General features: G+C 40.2%; 1 protein-coding gene across 1 annotated transcript in view; it reads left to right on the forward strand.

The window, feature by feature from the left end:
• Positions 1-6,058: 6,058 nt before the first annotated feature.
• Positions 6,059-13,087, forward strand: part of cskl (c-src tyrosine kinase-like) — a gene marked incomplete at its 3' end in the record, with an annotated part of 42,874 nt that continues 35,845 nt past the window's right edge. The window contains exon 1 of the mRNA XM_083901090.1: positions 6,059-6,210. The remainder of the gene's footprint in view (positions 6,211-13,087) is intronic.

The following is a 13,087-nucleotide window of genomic DNA, read 5'->3' on the forward strand; positions in this document are numbered from 1 at the left end:
ACATACTAATCTACCACAGCAGATTTCTTTTGAAATCTGGTGAAATACTTAATATTCTTGCACATGCGTAACTGTAATGCTACTTTTGATTTATGTGTACTGAAATGCCTTATCATTAGTGTACTACACACAAAAATGTGCACATAGTCACTATTGCACATCTGTCTGTATATAGATATAGATATATATATCCTTCTTCGAGGACATATATATCTATATATACATATATATAATGTACATGCCTGTCATGAGAGCAGGTCCATACATTTGTTTTTATGTGGTGTTTTCCAGTTTCCATGGCGATAAAATTTACTGCCATGTTTCTACATGTGCTCGGTGATGTAAACCTTGACCCCCCTCAGGGTACATTTTTCTTAGAAAAACACCTCCACACTCGTGAAGCGGTCACACTGCAGGTCGAAAACATCCTAACAGACTGACGACTCCACTTGTTTGGTATTGTTGTCCCCTTGCACCTTCATGGGCAATTAAGTCTTATTTTAAGATCAAAGAACCATGGTGAAGTGGCTCATATAACAAACAGGTTTCTTTTCTCAGATCCGTTTTTTTTTTTTTTTTTTCTACCACTGTGATACTTGTGAGTCTCAAGTTAACACTTGAATTACAGTGAGTTCAGATCAAGTTTAATTTTGCTTTGTAATACAAAGATCACACACACACACAATATAGTTTCACTGACAGTCAGGGAAACCTACAGATACAATCATAAGACGGTGACTGTACTTTATGAGCTTTAGCTGAGAAACGTCTTTATCACAACAAAGAAACGTGCAGTGGGATGTGGTGTTGTTTTTTTTTTGTTTTGTACAGGTGTATTTTAAGTGTCGACAACAGACTTTGCAATTAGAGCAGGATAACAACCAGTTCAGTCTTTGAAATTGTATGTGTAATGGATATAGCTGGGTAACTTATGGCATTTTATTGTTCAAACAAGGAACTTCTGTGATCAGGTGTTTGGTTTTTTTACTTGAAATCAAGACTGTTTGTGTTATCGGGGGGCCTGAAACGGGAGAAAAAAAGTACATCTTATGCTTTGTTATCTATATTATTTTTTATTTATCAATGCTTCTCCATCTTTTATAATGATCATGTTGAATAAGTTTGGGTGTAGCCCAATTATTATTATTATTATTATTATTATAATTGTCTAAATAGCATCAAACACTATCATGGGCTACTGAACACTAAACATTCTATTTACAGTATTGCTAGCATAACATGTGTTGGTGTTTTTGTAATGTTTTCCAAAAAAGGTTTTCAGTGAGCTAGTTGAATGTCTATCCAGTATATATATATATCTATATATATAGATATATATATCATATATGTAATATGTAATAATATGTGTAATAAATGGCTTTTAATCAACCTGCCTGTTTCATCATCTCTCAAGTGTCCCCGGATTCACCCCCAAAAAACTTCCACCAGAGGCCCACTGCAGTTCTTCTGTGTGGGCCCCACCTCCAGGGAGTACAGGGCATCAACTGTGAGAGACACTTGGCCAACCATCAAGTGTGAGTGGGGGTCTTCCTCTTCCTGCCCAGATTTGTCAAGATGGAGGAGTCGGTAACTTGTGAGGTCACCAGTGTCAAGTGCAAGTGGTCTGCATCAAAGGTTCAACTTGCCATCAAGGAGAATTTAGATGATTCTGATCACTATCGAGGATGCAGTGACACACAGATGGAAAGAGCCAAGTGTGACTGAATTACCTGTTTGAGAATTACCTCACTTTGTCCTTGTTGGAAAGGACCATCACAGAGAAATGTTGCCCTCTAGTGGAGTCACAGAATGTTTAGCAACATTTTGGGGAATGAGCTTCACTGGTTTTTGGTTAGGGCACACATGACCAATGTCGAAATGAAATATTTTGACACTAGATTCTTTAAGCTAGATAGAGGAGATTGTTTTTGAATGTCTCTTAGGTTCAGCTCCAGTCTCACATTCACCAAAAAAATGTGTCATGGGTTTGTGTATCTTGTGTCTCAGAGTTTCCTGGTTCCCCAGTTGATCTGCTCGTCAACTGCCTGGACTCCAATCCTCAGCATTTCTCTGTGCAGCAACAGTCTCTTAAGGACTTCCACTTTAACTAAGTGAACTAAGACAGGGACACTGGCATCCCTAAGATGGTCTACCAGGAAGTTAGAATCACCACTCGCCCTTTGGATGTAAATTTGTCATTCCTTTGCACCAAGCAAACATGAATATATAATAATGTTAGAATGAGTGCTCTGTTTGAGCCTTTTAGTGTTTTCACCTGTGCTGGAGTCTTTGCATAATGTATTTGGATCAGCTGTTTTAGCAAACCTAACATTTTCCAACCCAAGCAAAGCGTACTGTCAGAGTAAGGAAGCGTTTCACTTGACGCCTCCACTGCTGCATATCATGTGTCAAGGTACATATACTCTGCTTTCCCAGAATTGATAGCTCGATGATTGACAGGCGCCTCCTACACAGGCTTACCTGACTGGAGGCACGGTTTTATTCTCCTGTAAAGATTTCAAGCCAGACCAACCTGCTCCTTTTGTGGAAAAAAATGGTTCACTGAACTGTGTTTCTGAATAGATTTTCGATGAAATAAACCATGCAGTTGCCCCTTTGTTTTATTTGGAAAGCCAGTAGTTCAGATCGAAAGTCTGATTTGCATAAAATAGCCTGGCCTTCAACGTCATGCAAATGAGCTGCGGGCCAGCTTGACATATCTCGGAATGCAACGCCTCACTACCAGAATGCAATGTACGGCTGTTTACATAGACAATGAATAGGAAATCACTGAAGCGGTGAACAAGTGCCTCAAATAATCGGGGTTGTGCCGTGTTGCGTGCGACCCTCGCTGTTTTTGAAAGGGAAAGGTTTCCTGTTCTTTGGTGTATTTTGATAAGGCCTCTGACTGTGTCTCTGTGCGCCTGTTTACAGAAACGCTGACCACTGTGAGTCTGTCTGTGACCTTTGACCCTGCGACCCAGTCAGCGCTGCAGAGACTCCTCTTCCTGTTTCCTCCTTTAGTTTGCATGTGGAGTGTGGTCCTGACCCCGTGAATTAAGCACAGCTCTGGGTAAATCTGTCAAACATGTGCCACACACTGACTTCCATGTGCATTGATGTAGTATTATATAGAATTTATAAATGTGTTTATTTTTCCAACACATCCTCAAGAACAATGTATGAAAACTGAAATCTAATTGTTCTCACGCAGCACTGCAGATAATAAGAAATATTCAGCACACAATCCAAAGTCGGTTCAGGTGAGGACATCATGGACCAGGTTAGATTGTAGCTTGGTATGGGCAAGAAAAACTCATTATTAAACATTTTGACTCATCATTTTCAGCCACGGTCAGGGACATGACCTGTGCTTGTCAGCATTGTTTTTGTGAAAACTCCGGATGGGCACAATTTCAAGTTCATAAGAGCAAATAGAACCACTTCATTTTTAGACAGGCAGCTTTACACTTTCTACCTTTTGCAGGTAGGTACAGTATCTTCTCCATTTGTTAATTCCTTGTCATGAATTTCTTTTCCGACCAGCAATTTTAGTTAGAGCATGTAAAAAAAACATCTTATTAGTTATGAATGGCAGCTTTGATAGGCTTTACATGATTCACACTAAAGTGATGTTTATGCCCAATAAATTATTTAATGTGGTTCATCACACATGGATCTCTGGTCACACATTACTGTGTACACTGGCTGCTAATGTAAAAATACAACAACATTGACAATGAGTAAAAAACCAGAAAAACTACAACAAAAACTACGACTCTTGTACATTTTATTCACTGTATTTGACAATTATGGACAATACTTTGCATAGTAATAGTAGCAAACCTTAACGTGCATGTCAGTGTTTATTTATTTTCAAATAGTCAAGAGTAATGGAGAGTAATTCAGGGATAGTTATTCAATAATTTGATTTATGGTTTTGTAGGCTGTACATTCTAACAGGCTTTTTCACTGCAGATATTGTATGTATGAGGAAATCTTACGTTTTGTAATTAATGGTATTTTTTGTTAAATCATCTGTGAAAAATAATATATTTCAAGGGAATGCAGTTGAACTTGTTATGGTCGACTCTGATTACATTTACGTAAATTGTAATCATACGAAGTTGCAATATTATGTCAACATCTGGAAAGCAAATATTCAATCATTAGCTGTTGGCCGCTGCCTTCATACAGTGTGTGAGCATGATTGACTTTGACAGTTGGAGGCTACAGTGACATGATGCTTAGTGTTGTTGCCAGTTTAAATCCCTGCTCCAACAAGGGCCTTCCTGTGTGGAGTTTTTATTTTCTCAGTGTGTGTGGATTTCCTTCAGGTACTGGCTCCCCTTCACAGTCCAAAAAACATGCAGATTAGGTTTACATTAAGTAGAGACTCTAAACTTGGCAGACCATAAATGCCACTGAAATGTGTGTTTTTGGTGTTTATAGATCCACTTTGCATCATAAATGTGTTTTTATTTAGAAATCTACATCATTCCGTATCACACTTTTATTTTGAAATTGTGTGAAATGTCATCAAAAAGACGTTCATGCAATATCATGATGGGATATAATTTTAAATTTATATCACCCACCCTTCTACTGAACAGTTGGTTTTTCCCTTTCAGCTGGACTCCCCAGGTCATCTTCCAGTTTGACACCCCTGCTCTAAACTGACATATTTATGAATGTGACTGGTTGTCACTGTATGTTATCACTGTGGTCATGCCACAGTGATAACATACAGTGACAACCAGTCACTGTAACCATGATGGAATGGCGACCTGTCCATCATCGTTTGCAGGATTGGCCCTGCCTCCTCCCCCTGCAACCAGAATAAGTGCTAGAAGATGAATGAATGAAAATGACAATAGTGCAAATTGATGCTGCTAAAATCCCTGTGAAGTTAATGCCAGTCATGTGAGGGTATTTATTTTGGAGTTTATGCATTTTTAAATCAGATATGATTAAATGTTTTTCTGGAGTTAACAGCAAGACTCACTCTGTGAAGCTACCTCCACACATTCAGAAACATGGTATGTTTCACTCATTGTCTGCATCAGCTGACATAGGGTAGCTTGATTCAAACCGTGAGGCAACAGTTCTAGCCACTATGCAACCATGTGACCCATGGTTATGGTATTGGTGAAAAAAAAACACTCTTAATGAATTAAGAGTAGAGCTGATACAATTAATAGATAATTAAATTAATTGTCAACTATTTTGATAATCAAATTAATCAGTTTGAAGCATTTTTCATGATCAAACCAATATTACTGATGTTACTGATTGTTTTAGTTTCTTGAATGAGAAAATTTTTCTTCGTTTTTTTGCTCAGCATAACAAAGAAATCATTAAAGCAGAATAATTTTGGTTTGTGGACAAAACGAGGCATTCCAGAACATCATCATTTACAGGTTTGACAAACACTGATCAACATTTTTTTAAACATATTCTGACATTTGGTGGACCAAATGATTAATAGATTACGAAAATAATCGTGAGTTGCAGCTCTAATAAAGAGCACTCAAGTAAATATAGTATCAGTATTTTACTGATTGTTTGTTTCCAATTAGAATTTCTGATTTTTGGGCACTTTTTAAAATTATGATTGCACATCAGAACTGAACAAAATGTGTATTGTATCCTATACATGTTTATTATTAGTAGTATTATTATAATAATAACCGTTTTATTCAACTTATAAAAAAAAATATTAGAAAAATTAGTTTAAATTATTACTTACTTACTTACTTTATAATTATTATTTTTTATTTCTGACAACAATGGTGTGTGTTGTTGTGTGTGTATGTTAACCTGTTACTGCTCCTGCAGTAACAAGTCAGACATCAGTTGACAGTCCCACCTGTTGGCCACACGGTCGCGCTCGCACACTGGTCTCCACTGCTCCGCTCCGCTCTTAGTGCGCATGCGTGGTTTGCTGACAGAGCGGAGACCATTTCCTCCAGCAGCAGGCCTTTCCACACACACACACACACACACAGACGGAAACATACACACAAGCGTACACACACACACATATGCAGACGGAGTACGGACAGCCGTTAAAGCAAAGCCACGTTTGGGATTGTCTTATCTCCCCGCTGCAGGAGCTGGATGCCCCCTGACCGCAGCAGTCACCCTGATGGGCCTTCGCCGCTAGTTTTCACCCATATCTGGTTCGACAGCACGGTGGTTATATTTCGGGTGAGTTCGCCTCAACGCTGCCGCTGTTTTGTCTTCGTTGTGTGTTTTTTTTTGTCTTTTTTTAGCATGTGAAGCTTTCTGGATACTAGCAAAACAGGGAGGAGGCTCCGTTTGTGCGCGAGCAAGCTGTTTACATTGAACTCAACCATTTAAAGTGTAGTTTTAAAACGAACTCTCTATCGCTCGCTATTCTTTTCTCTTGAAATGCTCGTTCAAATCTGTCCGAGAGCCTTAGCGATAGCCGCTAATTAATATACAGTTGTACGGTGTGGATGTCCATTGTCGGACAGCATTGATGTCAAGTCTCTGCGTGTTTTTGTGAACACTAACTAGACAGTTACGCGACCTTTGTGTGGATAGTTTACGTTCTAGTATCTACCTTTATAATGTTGCTCTGCACTAAACGTGCGAGTCACCTCCTCCTCCTCTTCTTCCTCCTCCTCCTCTTTCCTTCCTCTCCTCTCCTCTGGTTCCATAGCCGGACACCTTGGTCCTGGCTGTCGTGGTCGTCCTGAACTGTCGCTCTGACCGTGCTCTCTGTCTCTTGTCTGACAGACAGTGAGGGGTTCCAGAGATGAAGCTGTTTTCAAAGGTCATTGAAAACAGGAGAATCAGAATTCAGCAGCATTGTGCCACATGCAGCATGCGCCGTTTTGGATTCCAGTCAAATGTCGTGCAAACTAGGGCAGCCAGCATAGAAGACGCATTGACATAGTAATAAACAAGGAATCTGTGCTCAAACTCTTGTGATGCATTGCTACGTATAGTTATTAAAAATTGTACTGAGAATGTTGGACAAAAGAATGGCCCTGTCCGATAATGGACCCAGCGGATTCAGACACCTCAGTGCTGCACTGGTAACACACAGGACTTGGAGCTCAGGTTCAGCCCTTTGCCTTGAGGAAATAGTGATCACTATCTGAACCACTGATATGGTTTTAATTAGTGTGTGTGTGTATGTGTGTGTGTGCTATTACATTCTTTAGCGTTGATCTTCATTGTTCAGGCGAATGCAAGTCACTTGTGTGTGTGTGTGACTGTGCAAGAACAACAGTGCTACACAACAGTTGATGCTGCAGTTCATAACAATAGCAGCATGTAAGATGTGATCAGTTGACCATAATCTGTTTGTGTCACAGGGATTTTTGGATCATGATGTATTTGTTAGACAATTTTCAAATGAGGTGCCTGAGATATTTGTAATATATTGTATTAGCTAAAAGTGTCCGCTGTTAATTTGCCCCTTAACGTATTGAAAGTTGTGTTTATTATCAGTGTAATCTGCAATCTAGGTTTTTGAAGACATTTTCATTCATTTATTGATTTATTTATTGAAGGCTCACTTTTGTGCAACTTGTGGGTGATCGTCAGAAGAGATTTATCGTTCACTTTTGGTCAAAGGAGGAAAATAAAATTGCATTTATTGAAACTGAATCACAACGTTTCCACAACTGATTTAAGACATAACAAAGAGCTCTATAAGTCACACAGTTCTGGAGCTGTTGCAGCACCATTGGATTGTCTCAAACTGTGCAGATTTAGGTACATGAAATGCACAAGTTTGTCATGTACAGTAAATCGTGGTAATATTAAATGAAGTTAGTGTGTCATAAACCGGACCATCACTCAGCCTTTTATCTCTGCAGCTTTGTCCTTGTTTATTTTGTCCTCGTTTGAGGGTAAATGTTTGTCTGAAATGTTGAAATGTACATACCTTTGCAAGCTGTGGCATGACTGACAAAGCCAAGTACTGTGTCTCTGTTGTGTATTGTTAGCTGACTTAGCGATGCAACCAATTACTTTCAGACTCAGGCATGGGTTGTTGTTTTTTTGAGGAGGAAAGAAAAAATCTTATCGTTATTGTGTTATCTAGGTGGCTGTGCTTGTTATCTGACATAACTGATTACTACAGTCTGTCCGAGGCTGACCCAGTTGGAGTTTGTATTATAAATGCAATGAGGACATAAATTAATTTCTGAGAATAAATAACACCCAATATCAGCTGTAACAGTTTCCGTGCTTCCAGATGGATGTTATTTTCCTCCTAACCTGCCTTAACTTTCATGTAGCAACACGGTTTTCCCATTGTTGCTAAGGCTGGCGTGGGCATCGTGGTGGTGTGAGGGGTTGTTATTATCCCCCCAGGAATCTGGTGTACCAGACTACAGCATGTTGGGGAAGAATCCACATGCCAGGATGTCTCAACCTTTAATGGTTTTTCGGGGTCTGTGCTGAGACTGGATCACTTAATCTTCTTTCCCCATCATATCTATAATAAAACTGCATACAATATTTAATTTCAGCTTGCTCCTAATAAACACAGCATGACTCAGCCCCAGCCCTGAGTAGTGAGACTGTACGGCTCTCCATCTGTGAAGTCGGTCCTTTCCCTTGCTTATCTTGCGTTTGTCAATAGCTCGCTCTCCTCCTTAATGACTGACTGATGGTTGGATTGGAGTTGCCTAATCGAGGCGCTGCCTGACAAGGACTGGAGGTGACGGACACGTCCGGAGGCCTCGCTGCTAAGTCTGCTCGCTTTGCGGCGGACGCGTTATGTCGAGGGTCAATCTGTCAATCCTTGAAGCTGCTAAGAGCTGAGCCACGTTACTGTCTTAAGCTAAGCTCTGAGCATGTCTTCTGTGCTCAGCTGGGAAGTAATGGTTCCTCTGTCTCTCCGCGGACCATCTCATTGCACATTTGACGCCGGTCCAAGGCCCTGCTGACCTCGACACAATGCCCGCGTTCAGTTAATTTCCCCCCCCAGCCTCCTCCCCGCCTCTTTTCTCCACTGCCTTCTGTCTCTTTAATCAGCAAGTGCAATACGAGTGGGGAGCATTATCACTGCGACTTTGGCGAAGAGCTTAACCGTATACTGACACTCATGAGCACCAGGATATCACAGATGGTGCACAACTCAATCTCCGCAGCAGGCTGTAGCATTCTGCATAGATGCGTTAAACATTATTGACCACATGGTCATGGCTGTTGGCTCCTCAGCACCAGAAGATAGTGGAAAAACACACCACTGGTAGCAGTATTTACACCTAAATATAATATTTGCAAAGTTGCAAGCGGTGCCATGGTCCACGTAATTTAGGTATAGTGATGGAAAGTGCAACAGGCAGCGGATCTGCACTGCACCTGCACAGCTTCCTCTTTTTGCTAATGTGTCGGGACAGAATAGTTGCATTGCACACATTTGTTAGTGATGCACAACAGTTTGATTGTGTCTTGAGAAATGATCAAAGTAATCATTGTAGTTTGTATATCCCGGATGTGGTTGTCTCTCTGGATGATTCCAGTTCCAGATAAGCCTAGGCCTACGCCTAATCAGATTATTGCTACTAATTATTTATTTACAGAGTGGTTTTGTATATAATGTCAAGAATCTAAACATTTCCTGTACCGTTAGTCTTTTTAATCACATATTCAACTATTGGTCTAAAACTAAGATGCATTCAGTATACAATGCTGTGCAAAAGTCCTATCTTTATTTTTGTCTTTCAAATTCTGTGATCATTGGCATTTGGATTGGAATGATATAACTGGGTTTATCTCGAATAACTTTTTAATATCATTTTCAACATGGAATTGTAGGACAAACAGTTTTTTTTTAAAATTCAGGTTCCGCTCCAGTTGTGCTATTGTTCAACTGTAAGGGTGGGTCACACACAATACTTGACATTTGAACCTATAAAATGTTGTTTTTGAACGTCATACATGTGTATTTTAAAATAATAAAGTAACATTTATGAATATATTATGAAAATTGTTGCAGAAGTAAGAGTGAGCATGACATGGCATGATAGCCACCTGATTGGACAATACGACAGGACTGGAGCTCAGATTTAGCCCTTTGACATGAGGAAATGCTAATCAGTATTTTTTTTTAACCAATTTCTTTTCATTCTATTATGACATTCTTGTTAAATATGTTTTAGGTAACCATTTTCATTGCCAATTACAATTTACATTCATTTACTTGACAGATGTTATGTCCTGCTGTTCCCCCCTTGCTTCACTTACCACTTTACAGCACCACAATGAGACATAAATCCAATACATTTTTAATTTGACTTAAGAACACTTCATTTTTTTTTGCCAAGTGTCACTCATTTATCTTCTTTTTTGTGCGGCACCTGCTGAGCTGTGGTCGAGACGATCCCCTCGTACCCTCCCTCATGGGGATCATTCTTCTCAGTAGAATAGTGGCATTGTGGTCGTCATCTTGAGTGCGAGCGCGGCGAGTACTCTCCATCTGTTCAGAGACTGGTCTGTCAGGCGGCTCCTTGAAGGCATGGGCGGCTTCTATTGCCATGCCTGCAGGCGGACGGCACAACGTGGGCAATGAGCAGCACCCTCGGCCTGACACATGCTTGGACTTGCACTACACCCTCAACAATGTCCAAAAACTTCCCGCCTTTGGAGTATCTTTTTGTCCTTGTGAGGCAGCATGTGTTTTACATTTAAAGCTCCCGTAGACCGGAAGTTCCAGTTGAAGCTGTTTTTTGGTGTGTATCTGCGCCATTACCTCTTTTATGAAGCCCTAAAGTTTTGAAACAAACAATTTATTCACTGCTGAGAACGCTGGGTTTTATTATTCTCGGGCTCTGCAAATGGTCTAAAAATCGTGACGTAAGGATCCCGTCTCCTGTACAACAGATCCTCCTGCTCCGGGCACTAGTCCGGGCACATCCGTTTGCGTACATTGAACCGCAGAAGAAGAACGTCCTTTGTGGACGTGTTTCACGAGCGACGGTGTCTTCTGACTCTGGGTCGTGACGAGGCCATTTTTTAAATACATAATTTTGATAATGAGTAGCAGTACATCCACCTCTCCAGAGGGGGGAGCTGCGCTTCTGAGAGCTGACGTGCTAATTACGTCACTTCAAAGTATTGGCCAATCGCAAGGCAGTTGAGAAAGCCCTCGCTGGCTGGCTAATCACAACACAGTCTGCCTTCTGGGGGTGAGATTTCAGTCTGAAACAGCGTGGCTGACGAGAGCTTCAGTGAGGAGAGATTTCTATCGGCTCGTTTGCAGCAACTAGGAGGTTTTTGACCAGAAAAACAAGTTAATGTATGTAAATAGACCTCCATAACTCATATGTGCGATAGAACCACTCTACGGGAGCTTCAATAAATACTTTCGATTAAAGAGCTTACTGTGTCGGATGTTATCTGCAGCTGAAATATTGTATTAACCACATCAAGATTTCCCGAGGCAATAATTTAGAAATGACATAATGAGGAATTCCTCAGGCCCAAGACATAAATCAACCAGATTGGCCAAGTCACCAGCTTTGGCTTAGGGTTCCCTGCTTGTCCGTCACCAACCACTGAGCCTCTATGCCCAGAGATCCCCACTGTGCAAACCAGCACCATGATTCTTATTTGAATGACAAGGTTGGATGAATGAAATCAGTCTGCGTTTAAGGGTTGTGTAGCTAGCGCTGTCTCAAAATAGTGACTGCAAGTCACAAAAATGTCCAGTTTAGCAAAACCGTCAAGAGTTTTTTTTTTGGGGTGGGGGGTTGGATCATGTGGTTCAGAAGCATCTGTCCCACTGCTGGTGTGATAATGGCTTTGACACCAGCAGCCACCTCCTGTGTAAATGCACACATTGTGGTCAAATGCATTACATATCCATTTAAGAATGCCTCTGTGTGCCCCACCTCACAAAATAAGATCATTTTACTGCCGCGTATTGTTTTGCTGCACAGTCGAGGAAAAGCATTATGGCAATGATGCACATTTATATCCCACACTCTGGTCCTTCCATTTATCCATTTGATTTTGACTGGATGAACCGCTTGTCTCCAATGTGTCTCGGTGGAAAAAAAGCTCAAGAGATTTTCCACTCTTTACATGAACGTGGTTATTTGCTGCTCGTATGATTTATTGTGGAGAAAATGTTTAACGATGATGAATCAGTCACAGCGATCTGCTGACGTTGGATAGCATTCACTCCTCACTTTGACAGTCTTAACAGACGCCGCAGTCATTTTTTAATGCTTGAACGAGAAGGGGAACACAGCTAATTGGAATTTTTTTAAACGGATGATTTGTGATTTGATTTGTGGTATTTAATGTAATTTAGTCTTTTTTTTTTTTGAAAAACAACTTAATTTGTCATTAGGGGTCATTCAGAGTCATCATAAAAACATTTGTAATAGAAATACATTGAAGAATATTTAGGAAATAGGAAACATTCACAGGGTATCCGCGGGGTCTTAAAAAGTCTTAAATCCAATAATTTGAATTTAAGGCCTTAAAATGTCTTAAATTGTCCTAAAATCTCATAAAAAGGTCTTAAATACAATTTTGAAAGGTCTTAAAGGTCACGTAGAGTGCCGTGGTGTGTTACAGCTTAGCATAACAGCGGAGAAAACTTAAAGAAAGCCCACAGCTAAGCCGAATTGCAAGTTCAACGATTTGTGGCTCCTATTTTCCTTCATGTCTTTTGTACTTTTTTGCCAGTATGGATTTGAAATGGGTCTTAAATTGTATTCAATATGGTCTTTAAAAAAGTCTTAAAAAGTCTTTGACTTTGACTTGTTGAAACCTGCAGAGACCCTGATTTAAGAACAATACCAAGTGATGGTACTGTTCTCAGTCGAACAACAAGCTAGAGCTGCAACTAGCGATTATTTATAGTAACCGATTAATCTGTCAATCAAACACTTGACAGTGCCCCGACCCAACATTATCTGGTGTTCATACGTGACTAAAATGTCAGAGTATTGTTCAATGAACAGTTTCATCACACATCAGCTATAGTCAGGGCTTGTCTTGCGATCTCCCACTGTCTGATCAAGTCCACTGATGGTTTTTATTCCCATTTAAAGAGAGAGAAAACTCACCTTCCCATTATTTTTGA

This window comes from Microchirus variegatus (assembly GCF_963457635.1).
Source record: "Microchirus variegatus genome assembly, chromosome: 14".
Classification (NCBI taxonomy): Eukaryota; Metazoa; Chordata; class Actinopteri; order Pleuronectiformes; family Soleidae; genus Microchirus; species Microchirus variegatus.